At 43.8% G+C, this 15,337-nt stretch overlaps 1 long non-coding RNA gene across 1 annotated transcript in view; it reads left to right on the forward strand.

The window, feature by feature from the left end:
- The window catches only part of LOC139035937 (uncharacterized), a 36,809-nt gene extending 21,674 nt beyond the window's left edge, over positions 1 to 15,135 (forward strand). Inside the window, exon 3 of the long non-coding RNA XR_011488590.1 lies at positions 14,906 to 15,135. This is a non-coding gene — a long non-coding RNA (uncharacterized lncRNA). The remainder of the gene's footprint in view (positions 1 to 14,905) is intronic.
- The last annotated feature ends 202 nt before the right edge of the window (positions 15,136 to 15,337 follow it).

A 15,337-nucleotide genomic window follows, 5' to 3' on the forward strand; every position in this document is an offset into this window, starting at 1 on the left:
AGCACCTTGAAAAGCACAGTGGTACAGTACAATAGCTGGCATACAGGGCCTGGCATCGAGTGAACAGGCAAGAAGAGTTACTGCCCGGAGTAGGGAGTGGGGGTGGGAGATGGTAGAGCTGGAGGATTGTCCGCCATAGGAGACGGAGGACAAGCTGCAATGTCACTCATGCCTGATATTGATGGAATGCATGTTTGCACCTTTGAAAGTTTGCAACTAGAAGGTTTGTAGGTAAGGGACTCAGCGTACTCGATGAATAACAACAATAATAACATCTTGACTCTTTTTCTGAAGTTGGCACACTTCATTTTGCATTTTATGTGTTGGGTTTAGAGGGGCATGGTCCCCGCGGTCCCATGACTCACAGCCAATGGGGGAAATGCCACAGCCCCCCTGCAGCCAATCGGGATAAGGGAGGTGATCTCAGATAAGGGTCCCACCCATCCTGGGGTGGGAGGCACAGGGGAGACTCCCCCCCACCTCTCCGGGAGAGGGTAGAGGGAAGGGAGCAGAGGTTGGACCTCCAGTGTTGGTTGGAGCTTGACTCAGTGTCTGGACAAAGCTGCTGTGTGTAGAATAAGAGATGGAGTGGGGAAGATTCCGGCTGAGGTCTCTGATGGCTCTGAATTCAGAGGGATGGTGGGGTGGGGTTTACCTCGGGGCACACCAGGTCCCTGCTGAGGGCATCTGAAGGCCACAGAGAGGTGTGACCATGCATCCCAGCCCTCCCCTAGACCCCGCTTCCTGCTCTCACCTACCTTCTCTCACCCAGCTCACTGCCTTAGTTGATCTTGCTCGATCAATCATGTCTGACTCTTTGTGACCCTACGGACTGTAGCCCACCAGGCTCCTCTGTTCGTGGGATTCTCCAGGCAAGAATACTGGAGTGGGTTGTCATGCCCTCCTCCAGAGGATCTTCCCGACCCAGGGATTGAACCTGTCTCTCCTGCATTGCAGGCAGATTCCTTATTGCTGAACCACTGGGGAAGCCCCACTGCCTTAGCTAGGGAAGATCATGTCTTCCTGTGTGGTGTCTGACTCTTTGTGACCCCATGGACTACAGCCTTCCCGGCTCCCCCATCCATGGGATTTTCCAGGCAAGAATACTGGAGTGTGTTGCCATTTCCTTCTCCAGGGGATCTTCCTGACCCGTGGATTGAATCCGCATCTCCTGCAATGCAGGCAGATTCTTTACCACTGAGCCACCAAGGAAGCCTTTGTCTTCCTGTGACTAAACAAATGAAAGGGATAAAGAATCTACTTGCCTCTATTGCATTTTAATGGAGGCTCCAAACCACCATTACCTAAAGGATGTGTCTGAGCAGCATGACGGAAGATGTGGGATCATCTAACCAGCTTAACAAAAAAGATCCGTCCCACAAAATTTCTGCAGAACTGGCTATGTGCTGCAGGAATCTTCTCAGCTGGACTTTGTCTGCCTGAGTCTTCTCCTGGGTGCTGGAAAGGGCCAGAAAGTTCAAGATAGAGAGCTGGGATCTTGGCTGCAGTTTCGGAGGGAGTGGGTGGTGGGGGCATATGATGATCAGCCTTGCCACCATAAACACCAGTCCTGCCACAACCCTGCGAGAAGCCAGGGAGCTGGTTTCACATTTCGCTCTGCTGGTATTTTGTCATGAAACCAGAGGCAAGGGGTCCTCTTCCAGGGGTAGGTAGCCCTGTCTCACTCACATGTTTAAGGACAAAGCATCTTGGGGGCACATGACCGTGATTTGAAGTGTGTTATAGATCCTTTGCTTCTTGTTTCAGGAGAAAGGAAAGGATGCAATGACCCAGGTCTGGGCTGGGTCCCAGCTGATGCGTCATCCTGCGTCTGGCCTCCCTCTGGGGTTTTCTCCTTGGTTTGGAGAGGGGACTAAGCATTTTTTGTTCAGTGTTCCTGGTCCCAGTGATAACAGGGGCTGTGAATTATGGACGCAGCAGCAAATGTTTTTAATCTTCCATGAAACAAAACCAGCGTGTGTTCTGCACCAGGGGCCGAGGCTGAGGGAGGAAGCCAACAGCTGCTCGGATCTGGCTAACTCGGGCTGACGTCAATGCGAGTCCGTCAAGGCCAAGGGCTCCACGCAGGAAGCTTCACAGTGATACCGAAAACAAATTTGCATTTTTTCCTTTCACGGGAACTCAGCGATGCTCTGTTCCACTGAGATGTTTTCACCAGCCCTTGCAACTAGTGTGTTGAATAAACCCGTCTTGCGGTGGACTGGGGGCTGCAACTTCAGGGTCTGTTTGCTCTTGCCCCTTTAAAATGTGTTCAGCGGGATTAATGTACCCTGGCTTGGGATGAAAACGCTGGCAGTCGCTGCCTTTTCTGCTCCTCTTAGGAAATAGTCTGTCCTAAGGTCGCTTTAAATGGAAAACAGTCTCAATTTGGAATTTGAAGGTCCAGGCCAAGATATTAGTCAAAACTCTCAACTTTGACATCCCATTCTTTTCCTGGCTCCAGTTTAGCTTGCTTAGGCCTGGAGGCTTGCTTTGGAAATGGAGTTCTCTGCTGGACTTCTGTGCCCCCCCCCACACCTCCCCGAGGTGGAAGCTGGGGTTCGGGGCGAGTAGCACGCATAGGAGAGCTCTTATTTGAGTGGATGCTGTGGGAGCCTGTTGTGGTTTAAGCTGACATTTCTCCTGGTGGAATTCTTTTAAGGCTCTGTACCTCTTTGACCGTAGAAGAGGGGAGATGTCCCTCTTCTGAGTGGTCCCTTGGGACATTTCCCTTAGGCTTCACCTCCCACTTCTTGCTGCTGGGGTCTCTGCCAGATGAGTTTGGAATGAGGTCATCCTCCCCGTGTGGTCCACACCTAGCTCTAACCTTCACACATCATCTGCCCTGACAAACTCTTGAGGTGGAAGGTGACCCCAACCCAGGCGCTTGCTCCTGCTGCCACCACCTAAGCAGAAGTCACCTTGTCTATTCATTAGTTCTCAGTGGGTGCTGTAAAGACTTACCACAAACTTGATGGCTTAAAAGAAATGTGATCTTCCACAATTCTGAGGACAGAAGTCTGAAGTCAGTTTGTGTGTGGGCATGCTCAGTTGCTTTAGCTGTGTCTGACTCTTTGCGACCCTGTGGACTATAGTCAGCCAGGCTCCTCTGTCCAAGGGATTCTCCAGGCATGAATACTGGAGTGGGTGGCCATGTCCTCCTCCAGGGATCTCCTGACCCAGGGATTGAACCCAGGTCTCCTGCATTGCAGGCAGATTCTTTACCACTGAGCCACTAGGGAAGTCCCTGAAGTCAGTTTACCTAGCTGAAATCCAGTGTCAGGAAGGCTGAGCTCTTTCTGGAGGCTCTGGGAGAAAATTTGCTCTTTGCCTCCCTGGGTATGTGGCAGCTGCCAGCATTCCATGGCTTGTGGCCCCAGCACACCAATCTCAGCTTCTCTGGTCACATGACCAATTACGTCTCCCTCTGCTCCCTCTTATAAGGATACATGTAATTGCATTCGGGGCTCATCTGAATAATACAGAATCACTTTTTTAGCTCAAGAGACTTAACTTAATCACACCTGCAAAGACTTTTTCCAAATAAGGTCACAGTTACAGGTTCCAAGAATTAGACCTGACATCTGAGAGGGACTCACATGGTAAACTCACCAAGTAGTTGGAAACCCCCAACATGTTTGAAATGAGGGGCAGGTCCCCACCTGACCTTCAAGAAACACTTTGTGCTTTCTCCAAAGTTACACTTCTCAGAAAACCCTCTCTTCAAAATCCTGTCTCTCAATGAGCTGACGGGTTATATTCTCAGGGTCAGTAGGCTCACATGCTGTGAACCTTGAGTGTTTCCTGTGAACACTTCTTGCTTTGGAATTTTACAGCAAAAGTAGTTTGGCCTTCAAAGTGTCACTTTTAACATTCTGTTACCTTTGTGATGGAATGACTAGTCGTTGTTGCTACCTGGGGCCGTGGCCTTCAAGGCGGCCCAACGGGGCTAGAATCTAGCCCGTGCTCTGCGTGACAAGCCTGGCATGGATGCCTCCACCCGTGGGGAGCATGGGGCCCTTTTTGCCAGTTCACATGGCCGTGGTGTCCATGTTCAGCTCTCAAACAGTCCAGGAACTTGCCAGTGGGAGGCACATAGATGCCGGGGCTACTACATGGCATGGAACTCTGGTGACAAATGACACAGGTCGCTTCCATCTTTGGGTTTCCAACTTGTAACCATTGTGCTGAGCTAGAAATTTCCTATTATGTGGGTTAGCAGATTGTCAATTGATAAGGGTTTCATGTTTGTGTGAACTAAGCTGAGATGGACAAGGTGGTCTGGAAAGAAAATGTACTCCTCAGCTCTCAGAAAGTGGGTCCAGCTTTTAGGGGAGACAGTGGAACAGATGTGTTTGGAAGGTTCTGGAATGTTCAGATCATAAATGTTTTTATGGCCTTCTTCCACCTTAGCAGTGAGGACAAGCAGCCTGCCTCTTGGCTGCTAGAATAGGGGATGGAAAATTAGAAGTCCTGGACTAAATTCCTAAAGACTTAGGTTGGCTGGTTAACATGAAACCAGTTGGTTCACAGAGTTACCTGGGAAAACTGCAATTAATAGAAGAAGGTAGTGACAGAGATCCCTGAAGATATTGTTCAGAGATTTCCCTTGAGGTCCAGTGGTTTTAAGACTCTGTGCTTCCACTTGAGGAGGTGGGGGTTCAATCTGTAGTTGGGGAACTAAGATGCCACATGCTGTGCGGTGAGGCCAAAAAGAAAAAAAAAAGATATTGTTCAAAATGACAAAGACACCAAAGGTCAAGCTTGTTCAAGGACTAATCAGTGTGCCTTTTTTTTTAAATTACTAAATATTTCTTTCTCCTTTCTCTTTGTTTACCAGTGAACCCCTTGTCCCCCCACCCCACACTGATGATGGTAGAGAATTTGAGTCTTTTCATAATCTCTGCCAGCTAACCTTATTCTTGATTCTCAGCGGCTCAGAGGAGGGTCTGTTCTGAGCAAGTCCATCTCTTTGGAAAATCCTGGGGGGAAACTGCAGAAGATTTGGGGCAGCCTTGGTAGCCAAGCTTTCGCCAGTGTTATGAGACGTGTTACCTGGTACCTTAGTCTGCCTGGGCTGCCAAAACAAAGTACCACAGGCTGGGTGGGCATAAACTATGGAAATTCATTGTCTCACAACTCCGGAGGCTGGAAATTTGAGATCAAGGAATCAGCTGGGTTGCTTCCTCTCGAGGCCTCTCTCCCTGGTCGGCAGATGGCTGTCTCCTTCTTCTGTCTTCATATGATCTTCCCTCTGTGTGTGTCTGTGTCCTAATCTCTCCTTTTTTAATATTCATTTTTATCTGTTTATTTGGCTGCACCAGGTCTTAGTTGTGGCACATGGGATCTTTTAGCTGTGGCATGTAGCATCTGGCTCTCTAACCAAGGATTGAACCCAGTCCCCTTGTACTTGGGAGCACAGTCTTAGCCACTGGACCACGAGGCAAGTCCTCTAATCTCTTCTTATAAAGACACTGTTCATTTGGGATTAGGGCCTACCTTAATGACCTCATTTAACCTGAATTACTTCTTTCTAAAAAAATTAATTTATTTTTAATCGACAGATAATTGCTTTACAATACTGTGTTGGTTTCTGCTATACATCAACATGAATCAGCCCAAATTACCCCCTTAAAGATCCCACTTCCAAACAGAATCATTTTCTGACCTACTAGGTGTTAAGGCATCAACATATCAATGTTGGGGGACACAAATCAGCTCATAACACTTGGGAGCCTCTGGACTCAGCCACTCTAGACCAGACTGGGATTGAATTCCTGAGAAGAAAGGGGCAAGGCCATACAACTCCATTCCTACTCACAGCAGAATTCCACAGGCTTTTTCCTGACTCCTGCTGCAGCCTCCAAGCTGCTCCCCACAGCAGCCCCAAGTCAGAGGCAGGCCTCTCTGATGCTGAGCATCCTTCTCTGCCCCTTATAGGCCCACCTATTCCATAGAGGCCCCCTCCTTCCTAGGAAGAGGGAATCTCTGCCATCCCTGCCAATAGTCACAGTCAAGTAAAGAATAAATATGAGGGCTGACCTAGGGGGAAGGAAGCACCAGGGCACTGGACAGGGGTGTGAGAAGGAAAGTTTAGGGCTGACTACACATGGGCATGTGACCCTCTTGCAGTATTTTTAGTGCCAGCTTATAATATACCGCCACCGCTAGCCCTCGTGACTTGTAGCCACCTGGTCCCAGTGGGCAGTGTGGTGCAACGGCCACAGGCCTGGGGGCAGTCAGACCTGGTTTTGACTCATTTCTCTGCCATTGACTAGATGTGTGACCTTGGCCAGTTTACCTAATCTTCTTGGGTCTCGGTTTTATCATATATGAGTGAGAAAGGAATGTTGGCCTCATAGCTTTGCTCGGAGGATTACTTGACAACCATGCCTGAAAGCTGGTGGTATGTACTGAATTGGATCCCCCCCCAAATTCATACATTGACACCCTAGCCCCAGCAATTCTGAATGTAATCGTATTTGGAGATGAAGCTCTTAAAGAAGTGATTAAGGTAAAATAAGGTCCTTCTGCTGAGCCCTAATCGACATTAATGATGTCTTTATAAGAAGAAGAGATTAGGACAAAAACACAGAGGGAAATCATGTGAAGACACAGGGAGAAGGAACCAACTTCTCAGGAAGAACCAACTGTGCTGACCCCTTGATCTCAGACATCCAGCCTCCAGAACTGTGAGAAAATGAATGTCTATTGTTTAAGCCACCTAGTCTGTGGTACTCGGTTATTGCAGCCCTAGTAGACTAATATTTCTGGTATATAAACCACTTTCCTCCTTTTCTTCTGGTCCCTGGCCCCCACTGCCCCCAATTGGAGCAGTCTTGGAGTAATCCTATCTGCTTTTTTTTTTTTTGTAGTTTTATTTTATTTATTTATTTATTTCCATTTATTTTTATTATCCTATCTGCTTTGACTGTATAGTTTGTAAACTGTAGATGGGATACACATGGACACAGGCTCAATGTAGAATGAAAGGCACAGATCAAGGGGAAATAGAGTACTGTGTTAGAGAAACATCTGGCACCTTAGACAAAAAGCACTTTAAAAATCACCTAAAAATTGGCTGCTTAAAAAAAGATGAAAGCTGTCTGTCTGCCGTGGTTGCTTTCTTGGGTTTTTCAGAAGTTCCCTGTTGAGCTCCTCTGCCTATAGTTCTTTGGATCTGGGGTCCCTGTGGGCTAATTAAAGGAAAAAACTTTGCAATATTGATTCTCCTAATTCAGGACATGACACCTCTCTTCATTTGCTTAGTTCTTTAATATCTTTCAATAAAGCCTTAGAATTTTCTTCCCTAAAGACTTACATGTCTTTTTATTTCATACTTCTAAGCATTTTATTTTTTCATACTTTTGGAATTTAAAAAAAATGCATTTTGTTTTTTGCTGGAGTATGAAAACACAACTGGCTTCTATATTTAGAAGTTGTGTCTAGGATTCTTATTATACTCATTAATTCTAGTAACTTAAATGTAAATTATTTAGTGAGATGCTTCTGTACAAACCATATCATCTGCAAATAATAACAGAAAGGCTTCCTTTCTAAGCCTCTTACCTTTTATTTCTTTTTCTTGCCTTATTGTGTTGTCTAACATTTCCCACAAATGTTGAAAGCAAGTGGAGTTATCAGGCATCTTTGTCTTATTCCTAGTCTCAGCCGTAAAGCCTTCAACATTTTAGTTTCTTGTGTCTGCTGTAGGTTTTTTATAAATATACTGTATTAGGTTAAGGATGTCCTTTCTATTTGTAGTTTGCTGAGAATATTTTTATTTTAAAATCATGAACAGACATTGAATTTTAAATAATACTTTTTCTGCATGTATAGAGATAATCAAGATTTTTCCTCCTTTGCTTTGCTAATACAGTGAACTACTTTAATTTGTTTTCTTAAGTTAAACCAAACTTGCATTTTTAATTTAAATCCATCTTGGTTATCCTATGTTAGAATTTTCATACATTGTTAGATTTAATTTGCTAATTTTATTTTTTATTTACTTATTTGTTTTAAATACTTACTTATTTGGCTGTGCCAGGGCTTAGTTGTGGCACAGAGGATGTTCAGTCTTTGTTGCAGCATGTGGGATCTTTACTTGTGGCATATAGGATCTAATTCCCTACCAGTGGTTGATCCTAGGACCCCTGCATTGGGAATGTGGAGTCTTAGGCACTGGACCATCAGGGAAGTCCTTAATTTGCTAATTTTTAAAAAAAGATTTAAAATCGAAATTCATGAGCAAGTCTGGCTTGTGATTTGGAGATTTTCTGTATCCCTTTGAAGATGGGCTCACTGCCAATTGGGACTGCCAGGTATGAGGATACGAGTGTCTGCAGTAACTCTCTGGCTTCCAGTTGGGCTGGGTCGAGGGGAGCCCTGGCAGGAGGTGCCGGAGGAAAGTCAGGTCACTACAGCTGGTTGTGTCCTTTGATAGAAGGTCCTCTCAAAGCGGCCTACTCTACTTCACTCTCTATCTTCTGGGGTTCTGGTAACGTCTCTCTTCCCTGTTTCCTATCCCCGGTACAAATGCCTTGTTGTTTCCCTTCAACCACACGCTGTAAATAAGTCCTCCCCAAATCATCTTATTTCCTGCTGGGGCTTTCACTGATGCAGTTTTATAATCAAGTTTTACAATCAAGGCTATGATAGCTTAATAAAAGTAGGTGAGGGCTCTTCCTTCTTTATCTATACTCTGGAATAAAACTGGTTCCTTGGTAGAAAAAGTTAAAACTTTGGTCGAACTTGCTTGTGAAACCATCTGGGCCTCGTCCTTTCAATTGGGAGAAAAGTTTCACCTGCTCAGTTCAATGTCATTAGTGGTTATTGGACTATTAATGCTTTTCCCCATCTAGGGTCAGTTTGGTAAGTTGGAAATGCATTCATTTGCAAACTTACTTATTTTTTACACTATCTTTTTTTTTTCTTTACACTATCTTCTTATTAACCTTTTTTTTTTTCTATACAACATTTTAATTGTCACCTTAAAAATAATAAACTTTATTATTTTTTAGAGCAGTTTTAGGTTCACAGCAAAACTGAGCCAAAAGTACAAAGGGTTCCTATATACCCACTCTCCCCATATTTGCACAGCCTCCTTTCTTATCAACATCCCTCACCACAGTGGTAGGTTTGTTATAGTTGATGAACCTGCATGGCATCATTGCCACCGGAAGTCTGTAGTTTACACTACAATTCACTCTTGATGTTGTCCCTTCTATGTGTTTTGACAAATGTATAATTACATGTACCCACCATTACAGTAACCCACAGAGTATTTTCACTGCTCTACAAATCTATATTCTGCCTATTTATTAGCACACCTCTCCCCTGCCCAAGCCCCTAGCAACTTCATCACTTTTTATTCATAATCTTTTTTATTTGTATCCTTTCTTTCTTAAGTTTGTCAATTTTATTAATCTTTATAAAACCCAACTATCAGCTTTTAAAATCCTACTGTAATTTGTTTTTTATTTCATTAACTTCTCTTTATTATCTTTTTCTTTTTATTTCTTAGGGTTTATTTTTAACTCTTTTTTTCCTAAGTTGCAAACTTAATTGGTTTTTCTGCCTTCTTTCCTAATGCAAGCATTTAAGACTACAAATTTCTATTTAAGTGGCATTTTAGCTGTGTCTTGCAAAATGCCTTATATTTCTATATGGTGTTTATATTATAGTTTGACTGGAAATATCTCCTAATCTCAGTTTTGATTTCTCTTTTGATCTATGAGTTATTTAGAAGAATTTCAAAATATTTTAACTTTTCTATTTATCTTTTTATTATTGATTTTTAACTTTATTGCATTCTAGTTAAAGAATATGGTTTGTAAAATATTAAACTGTTATAATTTGTTGAAATTGGCTCTATGGCTGAGTATGTCATAGATTTCCATAAATGTCATATGTGCTTGAAAGAGTGTGTAATATGTAGTTGTTATGTATAGGTTTTCTTTACAGATCCTTTAGATCAAGCTTGTTAATTGTGCTGTTAAAATACATGTTATGTTTTCTGACTTCTCACTTTTTTCTTCTCTGAAAGGATGTGCTAAACCTTCCTAATGTATTGGTGGTTTTGTCTCTGTCTTGTTATAGTTCATCCCGTTTTTCCTTTATACGTTTTGAGCCTCTGCTGTTAACTAGTTACACATTCAGATCTGCACCTTTTATCTTTATGTACTAAATCTATCTCTAGCAATTATTTTTTGGCCTTAAAGTCTATTTTAATTCATATTAATTATTAATACATTAGCCTATATTAGGCATGCCTGGAATATTGCATTCTATCTATTTTCACTCTTTCTGTATTATTATATTTCAGTTGTATCTCTCTTAAACATCATAAGGCTGAATTCAGTTTCTACTACTCAATCCTACGATCTTTGTCATTTAATGGCAGCATTTAGTTGTTTTTATTTATTGTAATTATAATTCTAGAATTATTTTTTACCATCCTTTTGTGATTCATGTTTGTCTTGCATTTTTCTTTGATTTTTCTATATCTCTTGACCTTTTATTTGATTGAATGAATATTTTTTCTTATTCCATTTATTCTCCCATACAGGTTTGGATGCTATATTTCTTATTTCCTTTGTGTTAGTAGTTAACCTTACATGTTTAACATGTGAAGTTAATTATTATCGTTTCCTTCCTCTGGAATAATGTGAAACCTTAGAACACCTAAATTTCCATCATTCTCTCCAGATGTATGTGGTATTATTGTCAGGTATTTTAGTTCTGACTTGTTTTACTTTAATTGCACAAATGAAACATAATTATCATTGTTTCACACCATCCCTTTTTATTTAGATTTACCCATGTATGCTTTTGTTGTTCATTTATTCTTGCATTCAGATCTTCCTCTTCTGGGATCATTTTACTTCTTTCTGAAGTGACTGAGAGTCTGCTTGATTTGAATTGTCTAAAAATGCTCTTTTTCCCTCTTCTTCCTGAAAAGTATTTCCCATTTTGGTTGGGCATACAAACAGGAGTGGGTTAAATTTCTTTCCCTCTGTTGACAGAGGAATGGCATTTGGAAACAACTGTTCTTTATCATTTGGGATTTTCTAGGTCAGCATTTAAATGTCTATTTCCTACACAACTCATAAATACATTTTCCTCATTTTTTTCAAACAATAACTGAAATACTGATTGAAATTTTTTTTTCACAAATATTTTTTCGCAATTGTTGCAAAAATGCAATCCTGCACTTTATGCAGTTGAAGTTTTTAGACCCTGCTTATCACATTATGACAAGGCTTTATCCACCTTCTCTGTGTGTAGCTTGTTATTTCCATCTTAAAGGTTTATGAGCAGAAGTTAGTAATTTTAGAAGGGAGTGACCAAGATGGCAGACCCTGAGCTCATCTCCTCCCACCTGCACACCAAAATTACAACTGTTTACAGGGCAACTATTGATGAGAATGACCTGAAGACTAGCAGAAAATATTTTCCACGACTAAAAATATAAAGAAGGAACTACAACAAGACGGGTAGGAGATGCAATATAGTCAAGACCCACGTCCTGGGTGGGTGACCCACAAATGGGAGGATCATCACAATTGCAGAGGTTCTCGCTGAGGAGCAAGGGGTCTGAGCCCCACGTCAGCATCCCAGCCCAGGGGTCCTGCACTGAGCAGACGAGTCCCCAGAACATCTGGCTCTGATGGCCCGTGGAGCATGAGTACACGAGGGGTGGAGGGCTGCGGGAAACAGAAACTCACTCTTAAAGGGCGCATGCAAAATCTTTCATGCCCAAAGCCCAGCACAGAGGCAGTAATTTGAGATGAGCCTAGGTCAGACCACCTTGGAGAACCTCCTGGAGAGTCAGGAGGCCACTAGGACTCCCCTGGGGGACAAGTGCTGGCAGCAGCCACTCTGGGGAGCTTGTTCTACCAGGAAACTGGCGCTGGCAAACACCATTTTGGAGTCCTCCCACTTGCCTATTGGGTTTCCTTGGTGACTTCGATGGTAAAGAGTCCACCTGCAAAGCAGGAGACCCGGGTTCGATCTCTGGGTTGGGAAGATCCCCTGGAGAAGGAAATGGCTACCCACTCCAATATGCTTGGCTGGAGAATCCCATGGACAGAGGAGCCTGGAGGGCTACAGTCCATGGGGTTGCAAAGAGTCGGACACAGCTTCATCTTAACACACACACACACACACACACACACACTTCCCTCTAGCCTATTAGCACCAGAGGCTTATCTTTCCTCCAGTTGAGTAGCACCAATTACCAATTCCGGGACCTCTTAGGTCCAGAGGTCATCTGTGTGGGGACCCAGCCCTACCCACCAGCAGGCCCAGGATGTTAGCATGCTCCCCCATGAGCTGGTACTAGTACTGAGATCCCCAGGCTCTACTGCCAGCCATCCTGGGACCCAACCCCGTCCCCCAGCAGGCTGAAACCAGTCTCAGACACCCCACTCTGCCACCAGGACTCCATAGCCAGCTGCTCTGGGACCTAGCCCTGCCCACCAGTGGGCTGGCATCAGCAGTGAGCTACACAGCCAGCTGCACTGGGAGCTGGTCACACTCAGCAGAGTGGTGGAAATCACCCAAGCTCAACAGAAAAATGAACAAGAATTTAAGAGACCTCTGCTGCTGCTGCTGCTGCTGCTAAGTCGCTTCAGTCGTGTCCGACTCTGTGCAACCCCATAGACGGCAGCCCACCAGGCTCCCCCGTCCCTGGGATTCTCCAGGCAAGAACTGGAGTGGGTTGCCATTTCCTTCTTCAATGCATGAAAGTGAAAAGTGAAAGTGCAGTCGCTCAGTCGTGTCCGACTCTTCGCGACCCCATGGACTGCAGCCCACCAGGCTCCTCCGTCCATGGGATTTTTCCAGGCAAGAGTACTGGAGTGGGGTGCCATTGCCTTCTCTGAGAGACCTCTAGGACCACATCAAACATACTAACATTCACATTATAAGGGTCCCAGGAGAAGAGAGAGAAAGGGCCAGAGAAATTATTTGAATAATAGCTGAAAACCTCCCTAATCTGGGAAAGGAAAGAGACATTGAGGCCCAGGAAGCAGAGAGAGTCCTGATCAAGAGGTCCACATCAAGAAAGATAATGATTTAAAATGGTATCAACTGGGACTTCCCTGCAGGTGCAGTGGTTAAGACTCCCTGCTTCCATTGCAGGGGGCATGAGTTTGATCCCTGGTTGGGGAACTTAAGATCCTGCATGCCATGCTCAGCTTAGTTGCTTTTTGCAACCCCATGGACTGTAGCCCGCCAGGCTCCTCTGTCCATGGGGATTCTCCAGGCAAGAATAATGGAGTGGGTGCCATGCTCTCCTCCAGGGAATCTTCCCAACCCAGGGATCGAACCTTGGTCTCCCACATTGCAGACGGATTCTTTACTGTCTGAACCACTAGGGAAGCCCTGCCATGCCATGCAGTGTGGCCAAAAAACAGGGCAACAATCAAAAATAGAGACTCTTTTCTTTCAAGGAAAAGGCAACTAGTTACATACAAGGGAACTTCCATAAGACTGCAAGCTGACATTTCAGCAGAAAACTTGCAGGCCAAAAAGAAGAGGCACAATATTTAAAATGCTGAGAGGAAAAAAGCTACAACCAAGAATACCCTACCTGGCAAGCTTATTATTCAGCTTTGAAGGAGAGATAAAGAGTTCTACAGACAAGCAAAAGCTAAAAGAGTTCAGCACCTCTAATCCAGCTTTCCAAGAAATGTTAAAGCGATTTCTGTAAGCAGAAAAGACACAACTAGAAATGTGAAAATTGTGAAAGGAAGAATCTCATTGGTAAAAGCAAATATACAGTAAGAGTGGTAGATCAACCCCTCATAAAGTTAGTGGGAAGGTTAAAAGACAAAAGTGGTCAAAATCACCCCTACTTACAAGTAGTTAAGGGATACACAAGTGTGGTGTCAAAAACATTAAACATGAGGTGGGGGAGTAAACATGCAGGGTTGTTAGAATGCATTCGAATTTAAGAGATTATCAACTTAAAATAATTATATAATGTGTGTGTGCTCAGTCATGTCTGACTCTCTGTGACCCCATGGACTGCAGCCCTGCCAGGCTCCTCTGTCCATGGGATTCTCCAGGCAAGAATACTGGAGTGGTTTGCCATTTCCTTCTCCAGGGAATCTTCCTGACTCAGGGATTGAACCCATGTCCCTTGCATCTCCTGCTTTGGCAGGTGGGTTCTTTACCACTTGCACCTGGGAAAACCAAGATAATAAGAAATATGTTGATATATATGTACACCTCATAATAACCCCAAACTAAAAACTATAGTATACACACACACACACACAAAGAGAAAGGAATCCAGTGTAACCCAAAAGATAGTTATCAAATTATGAGAGAAAAGAGCAAAAGAAAAAGAAAGGAATAAAAAAGAACTACAAAACAACCAGGAAACAATTAACAAAATATTATAATTTTTTAAATGTGCTTTTACTGCGGTAAGTCACATAATAGAAAACATGCTCTTTTAACCATGGTTGACGGTACAGTTCAGTGGCAGTAAGTACTGTTGTGCAACTTTTACCATCATCCGTCTCCCCAGAATTTCCCCTTCCTACATTGAAACTCTGTTCCCATTGAGCACTAGCTCCACATCTCTCCGTGCACCCACTCACCCCCTGCCCCTGGCATCTACCAATGCACCTTCTGACTCCATGACTTTGACCGTTCTAGGCATCTTTTATAAGTGGAGTCAAACACCTAATGTACTTTAGAATGCAAAACCATGAAATATTTGCTTTCAACCATCAGCATAATTTCAAGAAGGAAAAAAGTCTATTTATCCAGATATTTGCCATTTCTGTCGCTCTTCCTTCATTTTTGATACTCCAAGTTGCCTTCTGATATCATTTCCCTATATCTGAAAAATTTATTTACTGATTCCATGTTATTGGGTCTGCCTCCTTAGATGGGGTTGGAGACGTCTGTGAAGCAAGGAGAACTTCACTCACCCCCAGGGTCCTGCAGCTCTGCACTCGGCGCCTCCTGCCTCCCCTTCCTCCTACAAGCTCCTCTTCACAAGCAAGCCCTCCTGCTGGACTTCTGCTCCTTGATATTCAGAGGCAGTTGTGTCGGTTCATTTGTATTTAAGTCCTATGTTTAACTGTGACATTAAAGGCTGGCTTCCCTTTAAAAGAATTTCAGGTTTTAGAGGTCAGCTGGTGTTATGGACTGAATGCTTGTGCCCTCTCCCCTCCCCAGTTCATACAATGAAACCCTAACTCCCGGTGTGATCGTATGAGGAAATGGGGCTTTGGGGAGGTGATTTGGTCTTGAGGTAGAGTCACCATGATGGGATGAGTGTCCATATAAGAAATGTCCTTTCTTATATTCTAGAGAG

The sequence above is a fragment of the Odocoileus virginianus genome, chromosome 7 (assembly GCF_023699985.2).
Source record: "Odocoileus virginianus isolate 20LAN1187 ecotype Illinois chromosome 7, Ovbor_1.2, whole genome shotgun sequence".
Taxonomy (NCBI): Eukaryota; Metazoa; Chordata; class Mammalia; order Artiodactyla; family Cervidae; genus Odocoileus; species Odocoileus virginianus.